Source organism: Panulirus ornatus, chromosome 14 (genome assembly GCF_036320965.1).
Source record: "Panulirus ornatus isolate Po-2019 chromosome 14, ASM3632096v1, whole genome shotgun sequence".
Lineage (NCBI taxonomy): Eukaryota > Metazoa > Arthropoda > Malacostraca > Decapoda > Palinuridae > Panulirus > Panulirus ornatus.
Genome location: NC_092237.1, coordinates 8,505,504 through 8,510,290, shown reverse-complemented (window position 1 = coordinate 8,510,290; position 4,787 = coordinate 8,505,504).

Here is a 4,787-nt window from a genome sequence, read left to right as displayed (position 1 = left end):
CGCCACCTCCCGTCGAAATGGCGAAATGAGAGCAGATTACGAGCCTACATTATTTTCTTTCCATATTAAAATCTCTTTTTAAAGATGTTTCATTATATATCCCATAAAAATCAGATATAAATTCTATTGATATTGACGGAGAGTTCAAAGTGTTTAGATTTCATTCATTAATTTGCTTACGTTTCAGGAAATGACCGATAAAAGGCAACAAACCGGATATTTCCAAATTTAAAATTTTTAACACTTTAATTAGAAATACGACGAAATGAATGTACAGTATTTTCAAATATATGGTAGAAGAAAACAAACTTAGTCGTTCAAGATTATATGATAACTGATACACCGATAAATGAGATTTTATTCACCTAAAATAATTACAGTATGTCATCTTGCACAGTGAACTTCAATCAATATGACTAATTTAGTTGGCAAATATGAAATTAAGAGGTTAAAGTAGGCAGACTGTTTCCTTATTAACATGTTGACATTGAAAAGCTAGCGTATCTCTAGCGGAGGGATTGCATAAAAGGTGACATTATTTATCCCTTAAATCGACTTCAGTGATTAAGGTAGAGACATCCAGCCAAGGTCTCAAATACATCCAGAATATTTCTTTCTATCTAATTTTGTTATCATGGGGGTACTTTGCGATACCCGCAATCATATAGAATGACACAATGGTTACGAAACAACTTTCTTAAAACGATCAAGATATATTCAGTCACAGTAGCATCAGCCATAACCCAAGTTTTATAAGATACAAAATCGGTATTTAGAGATATGCAACGTCTCTTCCTACTGTGGATTGAGAGGGGATCTGAGTTACAGAGACCTTGCTAACACAACAATTGTGACGTACAGGAAAATGAAGCTCAAGGGATGTAGAAAGGAGGTGAGCCGGAGAGATGTCCCTTTCAGTCTCATGAAGCTGTAGTAGAAGAGAGGAGGCGTTGCCTAGGTCTCGTGCTGCAGGCAGGAGGTGGACAGGCAATGCCAATTTTCCGTGGTCCAGGTAATACCTAAGAGAGATTTCAGTGCAAAGTTATCATCTTAAAAATTTGGCGACATTTATTAGTAGGGACACAGACCTGATAAGCAATGCAAATTCTGTAAATATTTTCAAATACAAATGTTTAAAGAATGAATAAAAAGGGTAAAATATATTTTTCTCATATTTTTCATTACTCCAATTTATAATACTTCGTCGGTTTCTCCGTGAGTAGCGACTTGGTATATCTTTCTTTTCTAATTTGTCATCGCTGATCAACCATGGGGTGAAGGCTGAAGGGCAAATCTCCCTGTCCCCATTGCTGACGACATCCATGTCAGTCTTACTGCTGTATGAGGCAGGCAGTGATAAGATCCAACGTAGCTCCTATTATAAAGGAAGGGTTTAGATTCCCATGGGGCGACTGCTGGTGGAAGAAGTAAAGAGGAAAGTGTGTTCCGAAGCCCGGGCTGTCCTGTCGACCACTTAGTATTAGCCAAGTTGCTTGCAGACTGTCTTTCAAGTGACTCAAAGGGCCACCTGGGGTCACCCCTGTGCTGGGTTTTGGTTCCGCACTAGAAGGGTTGAAAAAGCGATGCGTCACTGAGGTTGCGCAAGATACTCAGCCGACGTCGTACTTAGCTTAAAACCAGAGACGATTTCTGAAGAGACCTCATACCTATAGGGTTGCTACGGGGTTATAGTTTCCTAAGAGGTCTTACTTCATACACAGTAGCAGCAGTGGATGAACGATTTACGGCCTCGATGTAGCCTTCGGGACATCATACAGCTCACAGTTGCGTTTGCAGTCAGTGTTAGCAGTAGAGTCATCAGCATCGCCAAAAACATTGATAACTTTCTTTTCTGCATGGTAACCATTTCAATATACCAATATCTGCCTGATAGTGAAAATATAGATACCGAAATAGCAACAAACCAAAGGCTAGAGAGATATTCCAACGTTTCAGTATCCCATCTTTCATCAAATTTCCAAAGTTAATAAAACATTTATATAATAGTGTTTGTTTTATGAACTATATATTAAAAACTCGGGAAAAAACACAAGTAAGTGCTTCACATGCACCAAGCAGAGCTGTCTCACGTTATAACACAATACGTTTGCCCTCTGTGCACCTATCTAGAAAAAGTTCCCTTAAATGCAAAATAAGTTACTTATGTTTTCAAACCAAGGGAACACCCCCCTTTCCTCGATACCTTCTCTTTCCTGCAGCACATGTACAAAACCAGACAATGCCTCACCACTCATGATACGTCACCCTGCGACTAGACAATGCTTTCCCTCTCCAGCATCACCTATTTACTTCTACACATGCACCAGTGCCACGGGACTTTTCCTTTTCCTCCAACAGCGGTAGCAGTTTAACCCTAAGGTGTACTTCTCTGTACTTGTTGATATAGCATTATTGTGTTATGTGTTATTGTAAGCCCCCCTCTCAGTACTCACTTTACAGAACAAGTTTGTTGAGAACATTCCTAAACTGATGAGCACTAGTGATTAAGATCATGAGACATGGTACTGGTTGCCAACTCAATCTTACCATAATGTCCTCTCCAACCCACTAGGTGGTTTTGTTAAAGCTTCCAGGGAAACACACCGATGATCAGCACAACCTTAAACCTCAATTGTGAAAGCTATGCAAGTGGTAGGTATATGGAAAGTATGGAGGAGGTAAATGAGAAGAATGGGAAAGCAGTGAACGAAAATAAAAGAGGGAACTCATCAAAAGGTGCCAGCACAAGTAAATGAATATATGAAGATATGGAGTGATACCTGCAACTACATGAATCTATTGATTTCCATGCTATAAAGCAGGCAAAGTCTTGTCAGTAGATGCTTATAGTTCTATTGTTTCTGTTTAGTTATCATTTACTATTATGTGCTACCACACCATCTGCATTCAATAACCCTTTAATTTTTTTGTCATACATTAGTATGATAGCATCAACCTGATCCCATATCATTACTGCTCTTGTGCACATATAATCAATGTATTAATGTATGACTTTTTTACCCATCTTCAGCATCAACATCTCAGTAGTGATTTTACTCACACCAGCTACCTTAAAATCGTTTATGTTTTTATCCATTTCAAAATTTTAAGTCATTAATTAGCATTCACAAAAATGACCAATACATCCTGTTTTTGAGACAACTTAGATATTAGTTGAGTCTCATAAAACATATCCTTTATATATACCAATAAGCCTGCATCCATATTCGATTAAATTTACCTCTAAAGGGAAACTTACATTCATAATGTATTTCTAAGTTCTCCCAAATTCCTGTGAATTTTCAAGAGAATCAGGATAATGCAAGGCAATGAAAAGCTGATTCAGTAGCAAGTTCTTTACTTTTATATAGTAAAATAAATAGGTAAATGTTTTGTTTAATATCCCTATCTCCCTTCACATTTCTTTTTATAAGAGAAACATGATACAGTGACATTTAAGAAGAAAGTGTAGGTTTCGAAGAATAAAAAACTATTTCTCTACCAAAGCCAGAGCCCTATAGGAGCATTTGAGAGTACATGCTCATGGGGGTTAAAACCAGCTTAATCCTCCCAGAAGGGTAATCCATGAGAATTAACCCACTCAACCACTGTAAGATATTTGAAATTAGCAGGTGCTCATGTGGAAGGTTAAATGACTAAATGTAATCTGTCCAGACCCCTTGATATCACAACACAGCCAAGGTGGCACAGCATAATAAGCCTAAAAATTCATTCACTGACTGTTTACATCATCACCCTCAGGCCTGTCAATGTTCATAATCAAGATATGGTTTTTTGAAAAGAAAGATGAGAGGGAGGAAAAGAAAACTACAATGATTCTCTTAAGGTTCTGCCTTCACTAGAGAAATAGCATTTCCAATTATCAAACTACAAGTCTCATCTATGGACAGGATCCTATGAGCATCTGAAAGTACATTCCATTAATGTTGAGGTCTTTTCTTTTCTTTCAAACTATTCGCCATTTCCCACATTAGCGAGGTTGCGTTAAGAACAGAGGACTGGGCCTTTGAGGGAATATCCTCACCTGGCCCCCTTCTCTGTTCCTTCTTTTGGAAAATTAAAAAAAAAAATAGAGAGGGGAGGATTTCCAGCCCCCGCTCCCTCCCCTTTTAGTCACCTTCTACGACACGCAGGGAATACGTGGGAAGTATTCTTTCTCCCCTATGTTGAGGTACTTGCGGAAAAACCCAAGAAACAGAACAGAGAAAACTATACTCTCATTGATGACTCGTCTCCCAGTTCACACTCTCCTTTAATAGTGGCACTTTCGAAGCCAGATTATGGAAGTCAACCAGGTCCATATATATATATCTTTAAATGTCAAAGTTCCCTCTGTTAAGCTTATTCAACAAGAAGCTTTCTGTAAAGGTCAGGGCAGATGCCATTCAATGGAACAAGATTCTACTGCTAGAACTATTTAAAGGTACCCTTGCTGGAAAAGGCTTTTAGTTTTAACTGGAAAGAAAGATGTTTTGACTGAGAAATTTTTCAAAGATCATAATATACAGGATTTTTCCTACTTTAAAAGTTTCATAAATAAAGAAATGCTTAGTTTGGATTACCCTTTACCAAGGGTAATTTTGTCCAAATGTTGCATGATTATGGGTATTAACAATTTATCATCTTGATCCTGAAAGTAGAGGACAAAGATAAAGATCCAGGACCTCTGATTGGTCTTAAATGAACCTAGTATGAAGAAGCTACATGTTTCCTCAGAAAACATTATCACAATCTACTCTACATATAGCTTGAAAAAATTTATCAAA